The following is a 27,691-nucleotide window of genomic DNA, read 5'->3' on the forward strand; positions in this document are numbered from 1 at the left end:
AAATATTACAGTAACCTGTATGCGGTAAAAGGGGAGGAAAAACAAGATGATAGTTCGGATAGAGAAGGAAAGATCAAAGCATATTTGGAAAAAGCAAAAATGCAAAAAATTGATGAGGAAAAATTAATATCACTAGAGGCCCCAATTACAAATCAGGAGATACTTAGAGCTATAAAAGAAACTACCGCGGGTAAAAGCCCAGGACCCGATGGGTTTACCATCGGGTACTATAAACAATATAAAGATCTCCTTATCCCAAGGCTTGAAAAGTATATGAATGGACTAGGCACCAAATTCAATATGAGTAAGGAAGCCCTCCTAGCATCCATCACAGTTATTTTAAAAGAAGAAAAAGATCAAACGTTATGCTCTAGTTATAGACCGATATCTCTTTTGAACGCAGATACTAAATTATTCACAAAAATACTAGCAATAAGAATGAAAAGGCTAATGAATGAGTGGATCCATAGCGACCAGGTAGGTTTTATACCAAGAAGACAAGGCAAAGATAACGGCATTAGAACAATCTTGCTGATGAATCAAATGCTCAAAAATAAAACCCCAAGTGTGATACTGTCAATTGATGCTGAGAAAGCATTTGACAGGGTCGACTGGGAGTTTTTAATGAGAACATTAGAGGAACTGGGATTGGGGCTGAGGATGATGGCTTGGATTAAGACATTATATAACCAACCCTCCGCAAGAATAAAAATAAATGGGACACTATCCGACCCTTTTGAGATGCACAACGGAACGAGACAGGGGTGCCCCCTGTCTCCAATGTTGTTTGTGATCTCTTTAGAACCACTATTAGCAACAATAAGGGGATGCACAGACATCAAAGGGATAAAAGTTGGGAAGGTGGAACATAAGGTCGCTGCGTTTGCAGACGACCTGCTGTTCTACGTATCCAACCCTAGAATCTCCTTGCCAAATTTAATAAAAAACCTGAAACAATATGGAGAACTCTCAAATTTTAAAATCAACCAAACAAAATCAGAGATATTAAGTATTAAGATGAGTACACAGGAGAGGAATAGGCTAGAAAGTGAATTCCCTTTTTTATGGAGAAAAGAAGATTTAAAATATCTAGGAATTAAACTAACCCCTTACCCAGAAAAGCTATATAAGATAAATTTCCTGCCCTTATTAAACGAAATTAAAACAGAAATAAATAGACTAATATCGAGAGCCATATCATGGATGGGAAGAGTCAATATCATAAAGATGGTAATTTTACCTAAAATATCATATAAATTTCAGATGATACCAATACGGATCCCACAGGTATTCTTCAAAACATTAAAAGCACTAATAACCAAGTTTGTTTGGAAAAATAAAAAACCAAGGATTAAGTACACAACATTAAGTAAAAGTAAGGGAGAGGGGGGTTTAGCACTTCCGGATTTTAAAAAATATTATCAGGCATCAATTCTTACACGGGTGTTGGAATGGGGAAAAAATGAGAGTGAAAAAAATTGGGTTAAAATTGAAAACACAATGAGTGACACTGATTTAGGGAAAATGATCTGGATTCCAGTAAAATATAGAAAGCTAAATATTAATACACACGACATCACACGACTGGCACTGAAAATTTGGGATATAATATACACCAGAGAAAAATGGAAATATAACTCACCACTAATGCCACTTCAGGGCACAAAATTTTTTGCACCAGGGGAGGGTAAGGAATATGGAAAATGGATGGGAGAAGGGGATGTGAGGTTAAAGGATATTATGAAACAGGGAAAAATTATCACGTTTGCAGATTTGAAAAGAGGAGGGACTGGAACCTCACGGAATGGAGGTACTGCCAGCTGAAACACTTCGTTAATTCTCTACCCCAGCCGATTAGAGAGGCAAATGAACTATTGCCATTTGAACAGATATGTATATCTGAGAAAATACGAAATAGTATTTCAAATGTTTATAAAATTCTTAATGAAGGTGAGGGGCTTTGCCTCCATTCGCGGAAAAGTGGGAAAAGGATTTGGGTGCTCATAGTCAAGGTTTCCAATGGGAAAAAAGTTTGAAATTGGTTCATAGCTCCTCAATAGACATGAGCATGGCAGAAACTAATTATAAACTGGTCTCCCGATGGTATAATACCCCAGATAAAGTGGGGAATTACCATGGGGAGAACTCAAAATATTGCTGGAGGGGATGTCAAGTGATGGGTTCAATAACCCACATCTGGTGGGAATGCCCAAAAATTAGAAAATACTGGCAGGAAGTATTAGCCGCAATTAAAAAAATTACCAACATAGACATTGATGAAGATCCTTCGGTTTGTTTATTTCATGGGACTAAAATGTCGATAAAACAATATAAAAAATCCTTGATTCCACACCTGTTAAATGCAGCAAAAAGTTTAATTCCCCTAAATTGGAATGAGAAGTAACCCCCATCATATAAAGAGTGGCTCCTACGAGTGGAGAAAACGAGAAAGTTGGAAGCTTTAAGAGTGTGGGGAGAAGAACAATATGAGAATAGGATAGAGATTTGGGAGACATGGCAAAAGTTTAAAGAAAAAAGGGATTGTCGGTAGATGTAAGATAGGGAGGGGATAGGGATGGGGAAAATAGGGGGGAGGGAGAATGGGGAGCTCTACTGGGAAAAATTGTTTATTTTTCGGTGAAGAACGAAATGAATTGTATTACATTTTTACCTTTGTATTTGAAAATCCTTAATAAAGAAATATAAAAAAAAAAAAAAAGAAGGAGAAGCCGCGCTGTCACTTCTCGCGGTCCGCGCTGCAGAGCGGCTGCGATCATCTGTAACCATTTACTCGCCCATCTTATCGTCTGTTCATGTAAGTGTTCTACCTTTTTTGTATTAAACTTATCATTGAGATAATGCACGATTGCCTGCTCCTTACTTTCTTATGTGGGGACTATCATTGTGAATGAGATACACCGGGAGTGACCCATAGAGGAAGTTTTTATCCATACTGATACGGAGCCGCAGTAGGACTGTTCAGAGGGAGTCAACCTGGATATCAGAGATACCGGTGGTTGCTGGCAATATTTCCCATACCTGACCTGTAATAATTTACATCTGGTAAGAGTTTCATCCTCACTATCTTACGAGGTGAAAGATTTTGGTTGTGGGAAGACTTCTTGATGCACTACACCAGCCCTTGCAAGTTATAAAGTGTATGCTATCTTGTTAGCTGGTAAGGGTACCATCACCATTCCCACTTTTCAGGTGGTGTTGTGGAGGACACAAGTCTGTGAACCATTATTGCACTTTATCATCAAGAAGATTCATGTACACATGTTTATGGACTCTTGGGTAGTGTTGAGCGAACACGGACTGTATTATTCGGATTCGTACCGGATAATTGGATTTTTGCTACCCGGACACGGACCCGAACACTTTACTGTATGTTCAGGTTTAAAATCTGTGTTCGGTAATTTTATTTCCTGTTTTGTATGTAATGGCGCGCTTTTAATGCCGGGCTTTCAACAGCCAATCAACAAGCGTTTAACTGGTGTGCCTTAAGCCATCCCAGCCATGCCTACAAATGTATTAGTAGCTGTGATTGGCCATCTGAAGCATGTGACCCATGTCTTTATAAGTTCGAGATACCCAGCGGGGAGCGTCATTCTGCTGTAGTGTAGGGAGAGAGCACACATCATACGTGCTGGCTGCTGATTAGGGACAGACAGTGAAAAATTTTGCCTGAAAAGAATGCAGGGACAGGTCGGAGTGTAGGCAGGGAAAGTTATTTGAGCATTTTAGGGACAGGCTGGAGAGATTAGGCAGGGACAGAACAATCGTCCGTTAGCGATCTACATTGATTTTGTAGTGTGGGGGGTGGTGCAATGAACGATCTTTTTGCCCTCACTTGAGCCCACTGAGGAGGAGGAGGAGGAGGAGGAGGGAGAAAAAAATATATTTTCATCAGTCTGTTGTGTGCAGTGTTCAGCTATATTTTACTACAGATTGCTGTTCTAATCTGCTATTTAAAAATTACAAAGTTAAAGGGGAATTTTTTTTTTCCCCTTCATAGCCTGCTTGCTGCTGAGCTGACCGTGACATAAGACACTGCTGTGTTCACATGTGCTATTGAGTGATTTTCAATTTTATATACTTTTTTCTATTCCACTATTCAATATACACCCTTTTGGGTTAAAACAAATTAAATTGTGGCATAGCCTTACTAATCTGCTATTTAAAAATTACAAAGTTAATGGGGAATTTTTTTTTTCCCTTCATAGACTGCTGCTGAGCTGACCGTGACATAAAACATAAGACACTGCTGTGTTCACATGTGCTATTGAAAAATCACCAATTTTATATCATATTTTCTATTCCGCTATTCAATCTACACCCTTTGGTGTAAAAAGAATTAAATTGCGGCATAGTCTGTATCGGTACGTGTGAGATACACCTTCTAAATTTTTGGGGCGCATCTTCCACCGCCGAGGATTGCAGGGTGCTTCAGTTTGCCTCCTGTTCCGAACTCCTCCTACTCCTCATCCTGCCTTTAGGGTACAAAAAATTGTAATCGGGGCCTAGTCTGGGTCTGTACGTGTGAGATACACCTTTTTATATCATATTTTCTATTCCGCTATTCAATCTACACCCTTTTGGGGTAAAAAAAATTAAATTGCGGCATACTAGATAAGGGATGGGAGCTGCCCCTTAGGTGCCATAATCCTAATAGTTTCAAAAAAGAGAAAAAAATGAATGGTGCAACCTAGGTTGCCCAGTCATATGTTGGCGGACTTTAGAGGCACAGACTGAGTAAGCACAATCAATATTGAAAAGTTAAAAAAAAAGAGAAAACAATCAACAACATATAAGTAAGATAAATATTTCCATAAAGATTCAAGGAAAGTATGCAAGCATTGTATATAATTGATTAGTGAGAGTTACAGCTGTTGTACGAATCTGGTAGGGTCAACGCGTTTCGCTTTACGCTTCCTCAGGACCCCAGATGGTTGGGTAACCTGTTAATAAAACAAAAATACATGCAATACGTTACTTTTTTATGCATACATTTGTGGTAATAATTACATAGAAAAATATCCTTTACATTTGTAGCCGTGGGAGCAACTAACTAAAAGGTGCACAAACCCACCTCCTCACAATGCAATGCGCCGCACCATCCACCGGGAGCTGTGCTCGATGGGGGGGCGGACCAAACCGACCTAGGTGGATAAATTAATATTTAACATTGTATAAATTTCCTAGATTATTTTGATTAGATAAGTTCTTATCTTAAACTGATGTATAGTATTGTATATAGTATATATGGTAATATATAACAAGATCGTAGTTACCTAGGATATTTGATGGATATTAGGAGAAAGGGGCGGCTGGGTGGCAGGTGATGTTTGTTAAAGTCAATTGAGCACTTTACACCTAGGTATAAATAATATATTTATAGTACTACAGTTCTTATAGATTCTTAATTTTACTTGTAATAGTATAATGTATATTTTCTATTTACCTGAAAGTTATGTAGAAGAGGGTTAGGCTGGAGTTGTTCTGTGGGCTGCATATACCACTCCAAGACAAGGGAAGGAAAGGGAGGAGTAGTGGGGAAGGGAAGGATGAGGGAGGGAAGGGAAAAGTGGGAAAGGGAAAAAGGGAGGGGGAGGGAGGGAAGGGAAAGGAGGAAGGGGAAGGAGAAAGGGGGGAAGGGAAACGGGAAAGGTAAAAGGTGTGTGTATGTGTAGCCACGAATAAACGGAAATCTGTATTACTTATGTATATTCTTTAGGATGTTTGTCTCTGTGAGATCTGTAATAGGGGAATTATAGAGAGATAACATGTAAGAATATAGCTTACATCTGGGTACATGTCCCCCTTAAGCCCTCTTTTGGGGATTATTGTTTCTTAGATACTTACAAATAAACTGGTATGGTCCCACTTGGACGCTATAAAGTGTCTTTGTTTAGGGATATCCCAAAGGGCTTAATATGGATGGAAATAGACAATCCCATGTCCCACCGTGCTGATGAAGCAATCCTCTAGTGCTGAAGGTAAAAGATACAGAGATAGCATATAGGTATTAAGCACCCAGTGGGGCTTACAGGCTGTGCTCGATCATGCTATGTGTTAGCTATCTTCACAAATTTAAAGTGTACTCACATATGACTCTGCCTGTCTCCGCATCCCAGCCGTCCTGTTCTCACCCCTGGGGGTATAGTGGCCTAAATAGGCCCCACACACCGGCTGCTAATCAGCACAGGTGTTTAGACATCGGCCGCGGCGCACCGGAAGTGCGTCATCGGCCGTCGCCGGAGATGTCGTTCGTCAGAACGCATCTCACCCGGAAGCGGAAGGGGCCAAGCGGAAGCTACTCTTCTACTCCTCCCTTTCCTTCCCTTGTCTTGGAGTGGTATATGCAGCCCACAGAACAACTCCACCCTAACCCTCTTCTACATAACTTTCAGGTAAATAGAAAATATACATTATACTATTACAAGTAAAATTAAGAATCTATAAGAACTGTAGTACTATAAATATATTATTTATACCTAGGTGTAAAGTGCTCAATTGACTTTAACAAACATCACCTGCCACCCAGCCGTCCCTTTCTCCCTATATCCATCAAATATCCTAGGTAACTACGATCTTGTTATATATTACCATATATACTATATACAATACTATACATCAGTTTAAGATAAGAACTTATCTAATCAAAATAATCTAGGAAATTTATACAATGTTAAATATTAATTTATCCACCTAGGTCGGTTTGGTCCGCCCCCCATCGAGCACAGCTCCCGGTGGATGGTGCGGCGCATTGCATTGTGAGGAGGTGGGTTTGTGCACCTTTTAGTTAGTTGCTCCCACGGCTACAAATGTAAAGGATATTTGTCTATGTAATTATTACCACAAATGTATGCAAAAAAAGTAACGTATTGGGTCCTGAGGAAGCGTAAAGCGAAACGCGTTGACCCTACCAGATTCGTACAACAGCTGTAACTCTCACTAATCAATTATATACAATGCTTGCATACTTTCCTTGAATCTTTATGGAAATATTTATCTTACTTATATGTTGTTGATTGTTTTCTCTTTTTTTTTAACTTTTCAATAAATGTAACTATTTTAAATTATTGATTGTGCTTACTCAGTCTGTGCCTCTAAAGTCCGCCAACATATGACTGGGCAACCTAGGTTGCACCATTAATTTTTTTCTCTTTTTTGAAACTATTAGGATTATGGCACCTAAGGGGCAGCTCCCATCCCTTATCTAGTATCCAAACAGGGTGTTATCCACCCACTCCTTTCTGAGCTCCCCATTTTCTTGGATATATATATATATATATCCTTCTTTCCCTGGTCTACAAAGCACGTAGACAGAAAAAGGAAAAAAACAATAGGCAATGATATTTAATCTGTAAATGATGACGGACTATCTAGGCACATCCTGGGAAGGGTTAATGCTGAAAATCCAAAAAAATGTTAAAGATGATACAGTAGGATGCTTGGATATAGACAGTTTCTTTGTCAAACTAAGGAAATGCCTAATCCGAAAATCGAATCTTCACTGGCACATTAAATATTTTGAAAAATATAACGAGGAAAACCTGAACCCCATAGGCCTAAGAGTACAAATTTTTCCTAGTTTGAGATTTGTTTCCTTAGAGCTCAAGGAGATATGGGAAAAAACTCTCAAACTGTGCTCAAAACAAATGATATCCATATTGTTGGAACAATATCGCAATGAGATGCTAATACTTAATGATGAAATTAAATCTATATATACAAAAAACCAAAGCATTCGTTTACTCCCGGAGTTCACTGTTAGAAATAGTGCACTCCAGGAGTTTTTGGTAAAATATAATGCTGATATAGTGTCTAAAAAAGAACAGAAATTTGCTTGCGATAAACTAGCATTCAGCAACAACACAGCCTATAAATGGCCTAACAATGGAACAAGGCGACCTCGGTTTTTCAGACAAAACACAAATAATAGTAACTATGAAAATGATAGCCAGGAATCTGATTCTTCAAATGCATCTAACATCTCTTATCATTCACAGCACGCATATGCCAACCATTGGAGATATCGACAGACAAGAAAAAGACAAAAATCTGGTGATGGTACACAAGGTGGCGGTAAGAAACGCGCACTAGAGCACGGACAAAAAAACATGTCCACAAACCAAACACACAAACCACAAGCAACGTTAACCCCAGCGCACCCGCGTCACGGTGATGGTTCGGTACGTCCTAAAACCTCATCTACTACACCCGTTACACATACTCCTGCACAAGGAGACCAACTCACAATCCAAGAGGATGGTTTTTTAGACCTGATGAACAGCCAGTTAAATCTGGCCAAAACACCAGGAGACAATGCACCAAACAAAGGCACACTAGACACATTTGTAATCAAATTATCACAACCACCACCCACTTAGATGTGATAAACTTATCCTCCTACACCCTTACACAAGCTGAAAGAGAAGTTCTCTCTCTCGGCCTCACGTTTTGTCCTACACAAGAGATAAATCACTTTGAAATCATAAAAGATTTAAACCTATTCGGGAGAAGATTAACGTATAAATATCTATTCGACGAAGAGAGGAAAAGGAAAAAACAGGATCACTTACTTAAGGAACAGTGGAGGGATTTTAGGGTATGTGACTTTAGGGCATTAAAGGACCTCATGGATCTTTTGGAAGAGAATGAGACCTTTGAGAGCTCTCAGGCTCCAGAGACTTTACAGTCCCCCCAATCAGTTCTTCATACCACAGATACACGGACACCAACTGGACCTACTCTGACATCAGTTCCGCCTGTCCCAATAACACAGGAATTTTTGGTACATTCAGTCAAAAAGAAATCTGACAAATTCCCTTCCCTACAGACAAATCCAAACATCGCTGCGTTTATTACCCAAGTAACTAAACAAATTGAGTCAATACCGACATCACCTAAAAACAATACGGACAACTTGAGTCCACAACAGAAAAAAGCCTTACTATCACTAAGTAACAATAACAAAATTATAGTCAAACCCGCCGATAAGGGGGGGAACGTTGTGGTGATGGATGTAGAGCAATAGAGGGAGATGTGTCTTGCTATTTTAAACAACAGAAAATGGTACAAACCAATAACACAAGATAAGGTTAATATACTTCAAAAAGAATTTGTACAATTACTCCTAAGAGCATATCACAAAGGTGTCATTGACAAAGACACATATCATGCGGTTTTGGTAAAGAATCCAAAAACCCCAACTTTCTATGCTATACCTAAGACACATAAAAGTCTCACAGCACCCCCAGGTAGACCTATAATATCAGGGATAGGATCCTACACAGAACCCCTAAGTCAATATATTGACATAATCTTGAGAGAACATGTTACATCACTTCCATCTTATATCCAAGATACACCAGACCTATTAAAGCGATTGGATGGATTATCGGTCCCACCAAATACCATACTTGTGGCTATAGATATTGAAGCCCTCTATAGCAGTATCCCCCACACAAAGGGTTTACAGACAGTAAGGGAATTCTTATTAGAATGCCCCCTCAAACATAGGGGACAAATAGACTTTGTCTTGGAGGCTTTATCTTTTATACTGACCGGAAATGCCTTTGTCTTTGACCACTCCCACTACCTCCAGGTGCAGGGGGTGGCGATGGGGACCTCGTGTGCCCCATCGTACGCCAACCTGTACCTGGGGGGGTGGGAGCGGACTCTGTTTTCAGACGACGGCCTTTCCTGTTATTTTCCGCATGTCCTCCTCTGGCTCCGCTACATAGACGATGTGTTTATGTTGTGGTCGGGGCCGGAGGAGGACCTGCGGAAATTTTTAGGTACACTCAATACAAATCAATATAACCTAAATTTTACCACCCAGTGGAACTACACATCCATACCCTTCTTGGATATTACAATATCCACCACAAACACTGGGAAAATAGAGACAACCTTGTACCGTAAGCCAACGGCAGGAAATACTGTGTTACATGCACAGAGCTTCCATCCAAAACAATTGGTTAGAAGCATACCATACTCCCAGTATTTACGATTGCGACGCATCTGCTCAAATGAGGAGCAATTCTGTCTCGAAGCCAACAACCTACGCACTAGATTGTTGGCAAGAGGCTACACAACCACCACACTACGCAAAGCATTCAATAGGGCATGCCAAAAAACTAGGGAGGAGATTCTTTTTGACAAAAAAACAAAAAACACAGAGGAAAATGTCCGAATCATCACCCCGTATCATAGACAGCACCAAACAGTCCGAAATATCTTGCAACAACATTGGTATTTATTAAAAAATAACAACATCTTAAGTAAATACCTAAAAGATTACCCAGAAATAACGTTCAAAAAGGCAAAATCAATTAGAGACCAAGTAATCAAAAGCCACTTTGTGGATAAAAGGAATACAGAGGAAGAGAATATAACAGGTACCTGGCGATGTGGCAGTTGTGATTTTTTTGAATGGATATATGAAAATCAATCCCTATACTTACCCAATGACCAACTACATGCGATAAAACACTATGTAGATTGCCAAACAATAGGCATTGTGTATATCATGTTTTGTGAATGCGGTGCCTATTATATAGGAAAGACCAAGAGACAATTTTGGCGTCGCATAAAAGACCATATAGGCTATGGGAAAAACAATTTTCTCTCAACGCCCATTGGGAGACATTTGGGTATTTATCACAGAAATAACACAAAGGTGGTCAAATTCGCTGCCCTAGAACGGATCCTAGAAGATCCGAGGGGTGGGGAATTTGACAAAATCATACTCCAACGAGAGGCTAGATGGATTTACATCCTTCGGGCCACATCAAGTCCAGGCCTAAATGAGGCCCTCAGTTTTAAACCCTTTCTCTGATAATCATAAAATCTAACAATGGTCATGAAAATTAGGGGATATTGTATAGGATTAATGTTAAAAAACTTATTCCTGTTTTGCCCCCTCAAAAGGTTGCCCCTATTACACTCTGCGACCTTACATCAGGGTGAAACCCCCCCCCCAAATTGGTCTCTTTGCCTTTTCAATTTATCCTCTTGCTTTTGTCTTTTCTCTTGGCCAGGGTCGCAATGCTAGATGTGCGATGCGACATTTGGGTAATTTTTTCAAATAGCCCCTTATGGGCAGGTACTTCTCTCCAAATAGGTAATTTTCTTGTCCTCCATATACACAGGCATAATACCCCAACCAAGGCCTAAAATATGTCCGTCCAAATGCCCATAGAATAAGCACTATCTATCATTTTTTTTAAAAATAGAACATGTTGTATATCATTAATAAAAATAAATGTATGACATAGATGAAGCAAGTAAAAATTAAATACATGTACAAGTGACAGAATTGTATGTTATAACTCTTGTCTCTTTTTTTGTCACATGTATGATTGAAATATTATTGTATAGCCGTGGAAGCCTTTGGTGCACAGATCCCCATTCTCGCGGCAGAGTGTCGCGCCTCCGCTGGGTACACCCAGCATAGCTTTACCGAGATCGGGGAGGGCCTATCTGGAGGTAACAGGGCGGTGATGACCCACCCCCTTCGGGTTGATGGTGAGCACCCAGCGCTTCCGCTTGGCCCCTTCTGCTTCCGGGTGAGATGCGTTCTGACGAACGTCATCTCCGGCGACGGCCGATGACGCACTTCCGGTGCGCCGCGACCGACGTCTAAACACCTGTGCTGATTAGCAGCTGGTGTGTGGGGCCTATTTAGGCCACTATACCACTAGGGGTGAGAACAGGACGGCTGGGATGCAGAGACAGGCAGAGTCATATGTGAGTACACTTTAAATTTGTGAAGATAGCTAACACATAGCATGATCGAGCACAGCCTTTAAGCCCCACTGGGTGCTTAATACCTATATGCTATCTCTGTATCTTTTACCTTCAGCACTAGAGGATTGCTTCATCAGCACGGTGGGACACGGGATTGTCTATTTCCATCCATATTAAGCCCTTTGGGATATCCCTAAACAAAGACACTTTATAGCGTCCAAGTGGGACCATACCAGTTTATTTGTAAGTATCTAAGAAACAATAATCCCCAAAAGAGGGCTTAAGGGGGACATGTACCCAGATGTAAGCTATATTCTTACATGTTATCTCTCTATAATTCCCCTATTACAGATCTCACAGAGACAAACATCCTAAAGAATATACATAAGTAATACAGATTTCCGTTTATTCGTGGCTACACATACACACACCTTTTACCTTTCCCGCTTCCCTTCCCCCCTTTCCCCTTCCCCTTCCTCCTTTCCCTTCCCTCCCTCCCCCTCCCTTTTTCCCTTTCCCACTTTTCCCTTCCCTCCCTCATCCTTCCCTTCCCCACTACTCCTCCCTTTCCTTCCCTTGTCTTGGAGTGGTATATGCAGCCCACAGAACAACTCCACCCTAACCCTCTTCTACATAACTTTCAGGTAAATAGAAAATATACATTATACTATTACAAGTAAAATTAAGAATCTATAAGAACTGTAGTACTATAAATATATTATTTATACCTAGGTGTAAAGTGCTCAATTGACTTTAACAAACATCACCTGCCACCCAGCCGTCCCTTTCTCCCTATATCCATCAAATATCCTAGGTAACTACGATCTTGTTATATATTACCATATATACTATATACAATACTATACATCAGTTTAGGATAAGAACTTATCTAATCAAAATAATCTAGGAAATTTATACAATGTTAAATATTAATTTATACACCTAGGTGGGTTTGGTCCGCCCCCCATCGAGCACAACTCCCGGTCGATGGTGCGGCGCATTGCATTGTGAGGAGGTGGGTTTGTGCACCTTTTAGTTAGTTGCTCCCACGGCTACAAATGTAAAGGATATTTGTCTATGTAATTATTACCACAAATGTATGCATAAAAAAGTAACGTATTGCATGTATTTTTGTTTTATTAAGAGGTTACCCAACCATCTGGGGTCCTGAGGAAGCGTAAAGCGAAACGCGTTGACCCTACCAGATTCTTACAACAGCTGTAACTCTCACTAATCAATTATATACAATGCTTGCATACTTTCCTTGAATCTTTATGGAAATATTTATCTTACTTATATGTTGTTGATTGTTTTATCTTTTTTTTAAACTTTTCAATAAATGTAACTATTTTAAATTATTGATTGTGCTTACTCAGTCTGTGCCTCTAAAGTCCGCCAACATATGACTGGGCAACCTAGGTTGCACCATTCATTTTTTTCTCTTTTTTTAAATTGCGGCATAGTCTGTATCGGTACGTGTGAGATACACCTTCCAAATTTTTGGGGTGCATCTTCCACCGCCGAGGATTGCAGGGTGCTTAAGTTTGTCTCCTGTTCCGAACTCCTCCTACTCCTCATCCTGCCTTTAGGGTACAAAAAATTGTAATCGGGCCTAGTCTGGGTTTGTACGTGTGAGATACACCTTTTTATATCATATTTTCTATTCCGCTATTCAATCTACACCCTTTTGGGGTGAAAAAAATTAAATTGCGGCATAGTCTGTATCGGTACGTGTGAGATACACCTTCCAAATTTTTGGGGCGCATCTTCCACCGCCGAGGATTGCAGGGTGCTTCAGTTTGTCTCCTGTTCCGAACTCCTCCTACTCCTCATCCTGCCTTTAGGGTACAAAAAATTGTAATCGGGGCCTAGTCTGGGTCTGTACGCGTGAGATGTACCTTTTTATATCATATTTTCTATTCCACTATTCAATCTACACCCTTTGGGGTAAAAAGAATTAAATTGCGGCATAGTCTGTATCAGTACGTGTGAGATACACCTTCCAAATTTTTGGGGCGCATCTTCCACCGCCAAGGATTGCAGGGTGCTTCAGTTTGTCTCCTGTTCCGAACTCCTCCTACTCCTCATCCTGCCTTTAGGGTACAAAAAATTGTAATCGGGGCCTAGTCTGGGTCTGTACGTGTGAGATACACCTTTTTATATCATATTTTCTATTCCGCTATTCAATCTACACCCTTTTGGGGTGAAAAAAATTAAATTACGGCATAGTCTGTATCGGTACATGTGAGATAAACCTTCCAAATTTTTGGGGCGCATCTTCCACCGCCAAGGATTGCAGGGTGCTTCAGTTTGTCTCCTGTTCCGAACTCCTCCTACTCCTCATCCTGCCTTTAGGGTACAAAAAATTGTAATCGGGGCCTAGTCTCCAAGGATTGCAGTGTGTTTCAGTTTGTCTCCTGTTCCGAACTCCTCCTACTCCTCATCCTGCCTTTAGGGTACAAAAAATTGTAATCGGGGCCTAGTTTGTGTCTGTACGTGTGAGATACACCGTTTTATAAAAAAAAGTTCTATTCCGCTATTCAATATACACCCTTTTGTAGTGTAAAAAATTAAATTACGGCATAGTCTGTATCGGTACGTGTGAGATACACCTTTTTAAAATTGTTTGGAGCATCTCCTTCCACCGCCGAGGATTGCAGGGCGCTTCAGTTTGCCTCCTGTTCCGAACTCCTCCTACTCCTCTTCCTCATCCTCATCCTGCCTTTAGGGTACAAAAAATTGTAATCAGGGCCTAGTCTGTTTTTGTACGTGTGAGATACACCATTTTATAAAAACATTTATATTCTGCTATTCAATATACACCCTTTTGAAGTGTAAAAAATTAAATTACGGCATAGTCTGTATCGGTACATGTGAGATACACCTTTTTAAAATTGTTTGGAGCATCTCCTTCCACCGCTGAGGATTGCAGGGCGCTTCAGTTTGCCTCCTGTTCCGAACTCCTCCTACTCCTCTTCCTCATCCTCATCCTGCCTTTAGGGTACAAAAAATTGTAATCGGGGACTAGTCTGTGTTTTTACGTGTGAGATACACCGTTTTATATCCTTTTTTCTATTCCGCTATTCAATATACACCCTTTTGGGGTGAAAAAAATTAAATTGCGGCATAGTTTGCATATTTGACTGTGAGATACACCCGTTGTATTTGTATACTGTTTTTCTATTCCACTATTTAAGAAACACCCTTTTGGGGTGAAAAAATTTAAATTGCGGCACAGTTTGCATATTTGACTGTGAGATACACCCGTGCGATACTGTTGTTGTTTTGTTCCGCTATTCAATAAACACCTTTCTAGGGCAAGATCATAAATTACAGAAATATAAGGAGACCGTGAAATAGGGGCCGTGGCCTGGGTCGTGGTGCTGCTGGTAGAGCTCCTGTTGCAAGGAGAGGACGTGGTCGATCTGTGCCAGCTACACGCACAAGTAAAACACCTTCCTCAAGTGTGAGTAAGCGAACAGAACCTGCAGCAGTATGTTGTAGGGCATCATGCGCCTCTACAAGTGTTGAGGCCAGAACAAGTAGAGGCAATAGTAGATTGGTTTGCTGCTGACAGTGCCTCCAGTTCCTTCACATTGTCTCCCACCCAGTCTACTGCAGAAAGGTCAGAGTTGGCACCTGCAGCCGATGTCCAACCGTCTTTCACCTCACCCCCTTGCAAATCAGGCAAGCAGTCTGAGCCCCAAGTCATGCAGCAGTCTCTTCTTCTTTTTGATGACTCTGTCAGCAGGGTTTCCCAGGGCCATCCACCTAGCCCTGCCCCAGAAGTGGAAGAGATTGAGTGCAGCGATGCCCAACCACTTATTTCTCAAGATAAGTACATGGAAGGACAATCGCAGCGCGTCTCCGATGATGATGAAACGCAGGTGCCAACTGCTGCGGAACTCAGAATTGTGGAGACCGACAAGGAGGGCAGGGGTGAAGACTGGGTGGAAGATGATGTGGAGGACGATGAGGTCCTCGACCCCACATGGAATGAAGGTCATGCAGGTGACCTGAGTAGTTTGGAGGAAAAGGCGGTGGTCGCACAGAGTATCATTTGTCGTTGGTTCACCAATTTATTTACACATACATGTGACGATTTTTCACCAATTTTTACTATGTTTAATTATTCTTCATATGTCCATATATGTGCTTGTATTTCCTTTTTCATACGCATATATTCGTGCAGCCTGTTCTTTGAGAGAATCCGTAAATGCACTAATGTTTTTAAACTTGTGTAATTGTTTTTGTCTAAAACAATGAGATTGGTATTACTTTTCCCTATTGGGATCCTATGTGCAATCAGAATGTTTTCACTGTGTCATTGCAAAACAGCTTGTTGGAATCATCCATCCACGTGTTTTACCATGTGTTCTTTATATCTCTTAATTAATGATTCTCTTACAAATATCCGGCTGAACTTTGCAATCTCACAGTGTGGTTATGAGTAAGCGACTGGGAATGTCGTGAAACGCGTCAACATTTTTGTCTGCTTGTACACTGTCTGTCATTTGATTTTATTTGAAGAATAAAGCAAACACTTTTGATTTCAAGAAAAACATCAACCAGAGTGCGGTCACATTTCCTCATACTTTGGTGGTCGCACAGAGCCACCAGCACAGCAGAAGAGCAGGGTGCAGAAGTGGAGCGGCCGTGCCCTAGACACTACGCCTGCTACTGCCAAACGCAGCAAGGGACAGAGCGCACCAAAGCCAGCTCAAAGGAGTTCTCTAGCGTGGCAGTTCTTCAGAAAATGTGCTGATGATAGGACACGAGTGGTTTGCACCCTGTGCAATCAGAAACTGAAGCGAGGCATACACCTTCTCAACCTGAGCACAACCTGCATGATCAGGCATCTAAGTGCAAAGCACGATCTGCAGTGGGGTAGACACCTTCAAAACCAAGAAAGGTCTCTGGCTCCTCCTGCTTCCTCTTCTGCTGCAGTCTCTGCCTCTTCATCCACCTCTGTAGTGATACCGGCACCTGCCACCCCGCAAACAGACGATCTGTCAGCAACACCACCACCTGGGTCACCAACCATCTCCACAATGTCCCGTGGAAGCGTTCAGCTTTCCATCTCCCAAACACTTGAGAGGAAGAGGAAGTACCCCCCTACCCACCCGCGATCCCTGGCCCTGAATGCCAGCATTTCAAAATTCTTGGCCTTTGAAATGCTGTCATTCCGTCTGGTGGAGACGCACAGTTTTAAAAACCTTATGTCGGTGGCTGTCCCACAGTACGTTGTGCCCAGCCGCCACTACGTTTCCAGGCAAGCCATCCCTTCCCTGCACAACCAAGTGGGGGAAAAAATCAGGTTTGCACTGCGCAACGCCATCTGTGACAAGGTCCACCTAACTACCGATACGTGGACCAGTAAGCACGGTCAGGGGCGTTATATCTCCCTAACGGCACACTGGGTAAATGCGGTGGCGGCTGGGCCTGAGGTGGATAGCTATTTGGCGCATGTCCTTCCACCACCGAGGATTGCAGGGCGCTTCAGTTTGCCTCCTGTTCCTAACTCCTCCTACTCCGCTTCCTCATCCTCTACCGCCTCCTCATCCGGTCAGCGTAACACCTTCACCACCAACTTCAGCACAGCCAGGGGTAAACGACAGCAGGCAGTTTTAAAACTTGCCTGTTTGGGGGAAAAACCACCCACTGTGCAGGATTTGTGGAGGAGTATGGAACAGCAGACAAATGAGTGGTTGCTGCCAGCGAGCCTCAAGCCCGGCCTGGTGGTATGCGATAACAGGCGAAATATCATAGCAGCTCTGGGCCTAGCCGGTTTGACGCACATCCCTTGCCTGGCGCATGTGCTGAATTTGGTGGTGCAGAGGTTCCTTAAAAAATTACCCCGATATGTCAGAGCTGCTGCAGAAAGTGCGGGCCGTCTGTGCGCACTTTCGGCGTTCTCACCCTGCTGCTGCTCGCCTGTCAGCGCTGCAGCGTAACTTCGGCCTTCCCGCTCACCGCCTCATATGTGACGTGCCCACAAGGTGGAACTCCACCTTGCACATGCTGGAAAGACTGTGCAAACAGCAGCAGGCCATAGTGGAGTTTCAGCTGCAGCACGCACGCGTGAGTCGCTCTGCGGAACAGCACCACTTCGCCACCAATAACTGGGCTTCCATGCGAGACCTGTGTGCCTTGTTGCGCTGTTTTGAGTACTCCACCAACATGATCAGTTCCGATAATGCCGTTGTCATCTTAACTATCCCACTTCTATGCCTCCTTCAAAAAACTATTTGGGCGATGATGGAAGAGGATGTGGCACAGGATGAGGAGGAGGAGGATGAAGAGGTAACATTTCCAAGGCTTTCAGGGCAGTCATTCGCAAGTGGCTCTGAGGGTGGGTTCCTGCACACACAAACGCCAGGTACACAATTGTCCAGCAGGGGCACAGTTCTGGAGGATGAGGAGGAGGAGATGGAGGAGGAGATGGAACCATGTTCACAGCAGGGTGGCACCCAGGCCAGCTCATGGCCATCACTGGTGCGTGGCTGGGGGGATACAGAGGACACAGACGATACACCTCCCACAGAGGACAGCCTTTCGTTGCCTCTGGGCAGCCTGGAACACATGAGCGATTACATGCTGCAGTGTCTCCACAACGACCGCCGAGTTGCCCACATTCTAACTTGTGCTGATTACTGGGTGGCCACGCTGCTGGATCCCCATTACAAGGACAACGTACCATCCTTAATTCACTCACTGCAGCGCGATCGCAAGATGCGCGAGTACAAGCGCACGCTGGTAGACGTGATGCTGCTGGCATTCCCACCTGACAGCGGGGCCACAGTGAAAGCACAAGGCCAAGGCAGAGGAGGAAGAGGTCGCCAACGCAACCAGGGCACCGCCAGCACCTCAGAAGGCAGGGTTAGCATGGCCGAAATGTGGAAAAGCTTTGTCAGCACGCCACAACAAACAGCAGCACCAGCAGCTCATATGGAACGTCTTAGCAGGAGGCAGCATTTCACCAACATGGTGGAGCAGTATGTGTGCACACGCCTACATGTAGTGAATGACGGGTCTGCCCCCTTCAACTTCTGGGTCTCCAAATTGGGCACATGGCCTGAGCTTGCCCTTTACGCCTTGGAGGTGCTGGCGTGCCCTGCAGCCAGTGTAATATCTGAACGTGTATTTATCATGGCTGGGGGCGTTATCACAGACAAGCGCAGCCGCCTGTCCAGAGACAATGTGGACAAGCTCACGTTCATTAAAATGAACCAGGCATGGATCCCACAGGACTTTTCCGTACCTTGTGCAGAATAGAGATGGATACCGACCTTACCCAGCCATTGTTATATTTTTGATCTTTCTCACACTTTTGGGGTGTACCCTAATTTAAAATGACTGAAAAAAAGCAGTGTTGGCTACCTCGTCCCCCTCCACCGCCGCTTCCACCTACACCGCCACATCCACCGCCACCTCAACCTCCTTCCTACTCCATATGGGCCTCGTCCTTCACAGATGAAGAAAATTGTTTTATTTTTCTGTTTTTTTTTTTGCTGTTTTAAGTTATTTCCCTATCCACATTTGTTTGCAGAGCACTTGCCATGCTCTTAACTACATTTTGCTGCACTCTAGCCCTTTCCATTGGTGTTTTAGAGCAATGTTAGTGCCTGAAAGTTCGGGTCCCCATTGACTTCAATGGGGTTCGGTGTCCGGGTAAAGTTCGGAAAAAGTCCGGGACACGGACCCGGACTTTTTTTTCAAGTTCGGCCGAACACAGATATCCAGGTGTCCGCTCAACTCTACTCTTGGGACTTGAATATTATATGCGTGTTTTCACACACACAGTGCACTTTTGTTGTGAATTTTATGTATTTATCTTTATATTTTATTATTTTATTTTATTTTTAAATAATTTATAACCTTTGATGGTTTTTTGAGCATCACTTTTCAATTTCGATCACATTTTTGATGATTTTGATTATATATACTATCAAGCGCACTCATACACGTTTCTCCATACACTCACTCCACTCAGGTTGGAGTTTCAGTTGCTGCTAATAGGACACTCACCAGTTTGCGCACCTTTATTTTTTTCTAATCAAGTTATTGTGGGGTGACCTTAACGTGCCCTTGGTGCCATCAGTCGAAACTTCCTCACGTTGCTCTTCTGTCCCTTCTGGGTCAAATGGATTTTTGCACTGCTCAACTTGTGGATGTTTGGCGCTTGCAACGTTCTGGGGAGAGGGATTACACATTTTATTCTGTGCCTCATAAAACATATTCTAGAATTGACTTATTCTTAGTTCTTTACTAGTGATGGACGAACATCGGCCGGGGCGGTTCGCGAATGTCAGCCGCAAATTTTCTCAAATGTCTGCGAACTGCAAGTTTGTGGTGGGCCCAGAAGGCGTGTCCAGAAGCCGAGCAAGGTGGACGCTTTGGAAGAGAGCTCCGTTTCCCCAACTTGCTCATTTGTTACCATCCACCTCCAAAACTCCTTCCACGGCCCCAAAAACATCAGAAGATAACCCCCAAGACCCACTACAGAGGTCGAGATCGGTATTGGGGGCCATACCTTCAGCATTCCGGAGATCCGGATTCGGGGCCTACTCATCATCCGAAGCCGCGGCCTTTCCTAACGGCCGCCGCGATCCGACGTCCGGAACTGCGGCATCCCTCTGGGCTCCTAGAGACTCTCCACTAGCGATCCTCGAGCTGACAACACCTGCCTGGGCACCCTCAGACCGCCATCCACCGTTTGGGACACAGGATTCAACACAATAGAGACGCCCGAGTTTGCGGCCTAGCCGCCCTAGAAGCCGCGGTTTCGTCTGAATCAGAGATCCGGACACCGGGTAAGCACTGTACCCCGCAAGTTACTGGCCATCTACCCCAGCAGATACATCAGGCCTTCCTGCCCTCTGCCCACACTTTACTCTACCTATTATAGTGGATCTAACCCAGCTACCCAACCTGTACACCACTATACCCTGTCCAGTCACAGAGACAATCTCAAGCGAGCAGAGTATATACCATATCCTGGACTGACACAGATCTTTGCCTTTTACTATCTTGATCAAATATGCACCAATTAATGCCGTAATGCTTGGCGCAAAGATGGATGGGTGCTAAGTGCGCAGCTCCGTCGGAGAGGAGAGAGAACAGTGGGATCCCCAGGGCCAATTTAGCTCATACTTGCCCACAACTTTCAACACCCCCGGGGGAACACCTGGTGCATGCCGTCAGCCAAGAAAAAGAATCGGGGGGGTCCGCCAAAGCATTCCCTGACGACCTATTTTCTCCGCACGAAGGAAATCACCAGGATGCCTCAAGATGGCGCCCAGGCCCTCCCATCGCCTCAGGCAGAACCAGCACAACCACCTTCACCTCCTAGCTCTCAACCAGGGACCCGTGAGTACTCATGTGTTGTCACAAAGGCGGATTTGGATGCAGGGTTTGCTGCTATCTATGAAAAACTGGCAGACAAGTTTCAAACTGAAATTCACAAGTCCACTAATACATTAACACAGGAGATAGCCGCTTTGGGAGGCCGCACAGATTTGTTAGAGACCAAGCACGATGAACTTTCTATCGCCCATAATGACCTTAGAAAGGACTTTGAGCTGCTTTCTGATAACTATAGCTTGTTGCAAATGCAGGTGGAGGACTTGGATAACAGGAATCGCAGGAATAACCTGCGCCTTAGAGGCATTTCTGAAACGGTTACAGATTTGATCCCTGCAGTTTCCAAGCTCTTCACAGACCTGCTGCCTGACAAACAGGAATCGGATTTCACCTGTGACAGGATTCACAGAGCTCTGCCCCCAAACCTCCTCCTGATAAGCCTCCAAGAGACATCATTTTATGTCTCAAAGACTTCCTAATCAAGGAGGATATTTTGCGAGCTTCCAGAAACACTCCCAACATCTTAATGGAGGGCACGCGCATACAGATCTATCCTGATATATCGCAGGCCACACTTGAAAGGCGGTGCAAAATGAAAGAGGTCACCTCTGTGCTGCAAGCAGCCAGAATCCGATACAGATGGGGCTTTCCCTTCAAGCTGTCAGTCCCTCACAATGGCACAGTTTACGTGGTGTATAACCTGGCCGAAGGAAAAGAACTTCTAGTCAAACTAGGCCTCCTGGAAGCTGCCCCTGAAGTTCGCCCTCAGAACACCCCTAGGCCGTCACCATCCTGGTCCACCCCAGCAACCAGAAGGGATCAGCGGAGATGGCGGAATCCTTTTAGAGATGGCGGTTTCTAAGGATGTCCACTATGGAGTAATACTTTCCCAGTGATACACTAAATTTCACATAAGTGACCCCTTGGATTTCTTGGACGCTGGTGTGCCCTTGCCCTAGTGTGGTCGCTCCCTTACCGTGGGGCGGCTGTGCTGGGGTGACTGTGCCCACTAGTGTGTCTGCAAAGACATTCTGATGGTTTAAACATTCCTGACGTATTTACTTGATATTGCTTGTTTACCTTTCTCTCTCCTCTCCCGTTGGTTTGTCCCCTATGTGCTGTTTTGCGGATTCCCGTGCGCCCGAGGCGAGGTTGGTCCCCCTGGACTTTCCGCGCCTTCGGTGCCCGGATCTCCGCTCACGGTTTTTGGACGGTTATGTCCAATTGGTAATGATTTTTTGGATGGGTTCTATTTTTCTGCCCATCCCCAAGAAGTTTTTTCAGGTTCAAAATTTTTGGCTGATCTTCTTCTATCTGATCAGTTGTTGTTTAAAAAAATTTTCGTATGTCAACAGAAAGTCATTTTCTCAGGTCTTTATATATATCATGCAAGTATTTTGGTGGATCTATGCTTTTCTAGCCCCTAACTGGGAGCGGTGTTCACACTATACAGAGTCAGAGATTCAGCCCCCAATTAGTCTGGGGCCCCCTTCCTGGGTTCCCCGGATGTTTTACGTGTTTGGTCATTTATACTCGGCTCTGGTCATTTTTCCTTTTTCTCAAAAGTTTACCCTGCAGGAATTTCAGAATGAACGTAGTCCTTTTCAAAAAGATCATGGGGATTAAAATTTTGTCACATAATGTTCAAGGGTTCAATTCCCCCAATAAAAGACATAAGGCCTTCAAACATTATAAAAGGTTAGGTGCGGACATAATTTTATTACAGTAGACGCACTTTGCAACAGACAGACACCCTAAATTTTTCGACAAATCCTTCAAGCAATTTAAATGTTCATCATTCCATAATAAGACAAGAGGGGTTGCCATCTTTATACGTAATAGTATAATATTTGATATATCCTCTACATACTGTGACCCAGAGAGCAGATTCTTGATTATCAAGGGGAGTATTGCTGGCAAAGCTATTACCATAGCTTCTGTATATGCACCTAATGACATGCATGCCTCATTTTTTAGACAATTTTTCGAAGTTCTTGACAGGTTTGAATCCCCACACATGGTGGTAGGAGGGGACTTCAATCTTGCTGCCCATCCTTCATTGGATAGAAGTAACATTACGGCCTCATCAAAGGCTTTCCCTAAAAGCCTGACACGTGCTTTGAGTGATAAACAATTGATAGACACCTGGCGGGCCCACAATGTTGGAGTAAAGGGTTACACCTTTTATTCTCATCCCCATGATAGCTCAGCCAGGCTCGACTATATTTTTTGTACCCCGGTTTGGCTGGCTAATTCCTCGGCTGCAGGTATACATGTCTGCCCTTGGTCTGACCACCAAATTGTGCTGTTTGAATCAGGGGGAGTGGGTCTGGGTAGCACTACATTTAACTGGAGACTGAATGACTCCTTACTGAACGATCCTGCGTTGGTTGCACAGATCTCCTCTTCACTGGTGGAATATTTCCAGATTAATGAGGATGGGATTTCACCCACTCCTGTGGTGCGGACGGCTCATAAGGCAGTCATCAGGGGAAATTTGATTGCCCTGGCCTCAGCCAGGAACAAGTCTAGATTGTCAGACATAAAATCCCTCACAAAAGAATTAGATCAATTATATTATAAACACAATCTCTCCCCCTCCTCTACACTTATGGATCAGATCCATATTAAAAGGAATGCATTAGATGACATCCTTTCCAGTGATACTGAAAAGGCCCTTAGGTGGTCCAAAGCCAAATTTACACTCCACAGCAACTCCACATCTACTAGAAACATAGAAACATAGAAACATAGAATGTGTCGGCAGATAAGAACCATTTGGCCCATCTAGTCTGACCAATATATCTGAATCCTATGAATAGTCCCTGGTCCTATCTTATATGAAGGATAGCCTTATGCCTATCCCATGCATGCTTAAACTCCTTCACTGTATTTGCACCTACCACTTCTGCAGGAAGGTTATTCCATGCATCCACTACTCTCTCAGTAAAGTAATACTTCCTCATATTACTTTTAAACCTTTGCCCCTCTAATTTAAAACTGTGTCCTCTTGTGGTAGTTTTTCTTCTTTTAAATATGCTCTCCTCCTTTACCGAGTTGATTCCCTTTATGTATTTAAAAGTTTCTATCATATCCCCTCTGTCTCTTCTTTCTTCCAAGCTATACATGTTAAGGTCCTTTAACCTTTCCTGGTAAGTTTTTTCCTGCAATCCATGTACTAGTTTAGTAGCTCTTCTCTGAACTCTCTCTAGAGTATCTATATCCTTCTGGAGATATGGCCTCCAGTACTGCGCACAATACTCCAAGTGAGGTCTCACCAGTGTTCTGTACAGCGGCATAAGCGCTTCTCTCTTTCTACTGCTTATACCTCTCCCTATACATCCAAGCATTCTGCTGGCATTTCGTGCTGCTCTATTACATTGTCTTCCCACCTTTAAGTCCTCTGAAATAATTACTACTATGTTTGCAAAGAAATTAACTCAAACAACAAGACCCACTCATGTATACAAGCTCAGAAGGTCTGACGGGAGGATGGTTTCACATTCCAAGGAAGTCTTGGAAATCTTTACAAACTTTTACAAGAACCTTCTCTCAGTGCCCTCTACGCTATCTGTAAATGAATTTCACCCCTGGATAGATAACTTATCTGTTCCGTCTTTGTCAAGTACACAAAGGGATATTTTGGAAGCACCTTGTACAGTAGATGAGGTTCTAGATATGATTAAAGTTCTCAAAACCTCCACCGCCCCCGGCCCAGATGGCTTTTCCTCTTCTTATTATAAAACCTTTGCCACAATCCTTGCCCCCAGACTCACTAAATTATTCAACCACGTCCTTCAGGGAGGAAGCTTTCCAGAAGAAATGCTCCTGGCTAACATGTCCCTCATTCCGAAACCGGATAAAGATCATTCCCTCCCTCAAAATTATAGACCCATCTCGGTCATGAATAATTACCTTAAACTATTCGGCAGACTGCTAGCTAACCGACTATCCAACATAATTCATAAATTGATCCACCCTGACCAGACTGGGTTTATTCCAGGTAGACAGCTTTCAGACAACATTAGGCTAGTCGCTAATATAATTAATGATGCCAATCTCAGCAAATCCCCTACATGCCTTGTGAGTCTAGATATTCACAAGGCCTTTGATAGCGTCAGCTGGTCTTATCTAGAGCACCTTCTTCCTAAATATGGGCTAGGGGATGGGTTCATTCACGGATTTAAAGCTTTATATGAGTCCCCACAAACAAGAGTTCGCCTTCCCGAGTGTAACTCTGAATTGTTTCCCTTACATAGAGGTACGAGACAAGGTTGCCCACTTTCCCCCCCTCCTATTTGCTCTAGCAATCGAACCCTTGGCAACAGCCATTAGAAAGAATGGCCTTATTACGGGGCATCACAAGGGGGGGAAAGAATACAAATTGAGTATGTATGCGGATGATGTCTTATTATTTTTGTCCAAACCTCATATTTCACTGCCTCACTTGCTGATCGAACTAGAGAGATTTCGATCCATGTCGGGCTTAGGGGTTAACCTCTCCAAATGCTCTCTTATGCCGATTAACCTGGGTAATTGGATGCAAACCTCTATCAGAGAGAGTTTCTCTTTTACCTGGTGTTTGAGATCTTTTCGCTACTTAGGGGTCCAGATTACTCCTCATTATGAATCACTTTTTATATCTAACTTCCCCCCAGTATTTAAAAAATTAAGTATGTTATTAAAGACGTGGTCTTCGTACCACAGCTCGTTTCTGGGGAGAGTTACAGCCATAAAGATGATTATCTTACCTAAGGTCTTGTTCTTCTTTAGGGCCCTCCCTGTTAATGTCCCTAGATCTCATATCAGCTCTTTTCAGCGGGAGATTTCTAGATTCATTTGGAACGGTAAGAGATCCAGATATAACAGTCATATACTTTATGCCCCCCAATCCCAGGGTGGCCTGGGCATCCCAGATTTATGATCCTATTATCTCTCAGCCAAACTCATCCAAATGGCTCAATGGAATGCAGACCCCAAGAGTATTCCCTGGCTTTCTTTTCAACAGGCCACAGTTTCCCCGAGTTATCTCTCAGCGGCTCTCTGGAATGGTGCACAGCCGATTAATTATAACTCAATTGCGAACAAAGTAGTTGTTCATTTATACCGGCTGTGGCTAAAACTGAAAATCCCCCTGGGTCTGTTGTCTCGAGTCTCTCCGTTAACATCCTTTTTGGGACACATTGACTCCGGTTTGCTCCCTCTGAGCAGAGAGGACTTATCCCCATGGATAGCCAGAGGCCTGGTGAACCTTAAAAAGCTCTCAATAGGCAATATCTTCTGTACATTTGAACAACTGGTAGATATACATGGTCTCCCCAGTTCTGAAAGGGACCCCTATACCATTGTGAGGGCATTTTTTTCAATCACAGGACCTCCTTACACTAAACCCTCCATTTACTATTTTTGAAAACATTTGCTCCTCCTCATCTAGAGATCGAGGGCTTATATCTAACCTATACTCACATATTGTTACTAGTACCCTCCCAGATAAACATAAGTATATGACTAGATGGGAACAGGACCTTGACTGTAGTTTCTCCATCCCAGAATGGCAACATATGATATCAAACATGCGTAAATGTTCACGTTCTAGTGCATGCAGGGAGACACCCCTTAAAGTAGTTACAAGATGGTATTTGACTCCCTCCTTGGTCCACTCCTTCTACGGTTCAGTCTCTCCCCTCTGTTTCAGGGGCTGTTCAGAGGAGGGTAATTTACTCCATATTTTTTGGAGCTGCAACCTTTTGCGACCCATATGGGATCATGCACAAAGACTGGTGACTAGATTGGCAGGGACATCAGTTTCTCTCTCTCCTAAGATATGCTTGCTTTTTGTAAAAGTCCCTGGTGTCCCGAAGTCTACATCCAATCTGATTCATACTTTGATGTGTTCCATTCAATGGATGATCGCTTGTAATTGGAAATCAGATACTCTATTATGGCCTCAGGTACTCTCCAGGATGGAATGCATTAAACTAACAGAAAAGATCTTTCACTCCCTTCATGGCTCCATGATGACATTCCATGCTAAATGGGACACTTGGGACACTTGGGACACTTGTGTTGGGCCTGTTGGTACCTCTTGATTTATATTATATGTCTAACTTGACAGTTCTGACCCCTCATGTGTATTTGACTATTTGATAGTCTGCTATACTATGACCAATGCTCGGTGTATACTTGCTATGTTTTCAGAGTATTTTTCTATGCAATATATAGATATTTTTTTTATATGTGATGTTACATTGTTGACCTGTGTAAGCGTTTTTGTTTTTTGTACTGACTTTCTAATAAAATCTTTTGTAAACAAGTTTGTGGTGGGCCCCATTGACTTTAATGGGAGGTGAACTTTAAAAACCTTTAGGTCACATTTGAGGCCACAAAAGACTTACTAGCTGTGCAAAAATAGTCCCACCACATGACAATGTCATAACTGAAGTATTGCAATTGGAAAAGTTACCCTAGAATTTTTTTTTTTTTTACAGCAAAAAACATTTTTTTTTTTTCTAAATTAGCCAGAATTGACAGCAGCCGGTAAATACATGTCAAATACATATAGGGTCCA

The sequence above is a fragment of the Pelophylax lessonae genome (assembly GCF_965119305.1).
Source record: "Pelophylax lessonae genome assembly, chromosome: 6".
Taxonomy (NCBI): Eukaryota; Metazoa; Chordata; class Amphibia; order Anura; family Ranidae; genus Pelophylax; species Pelophylax lessonae.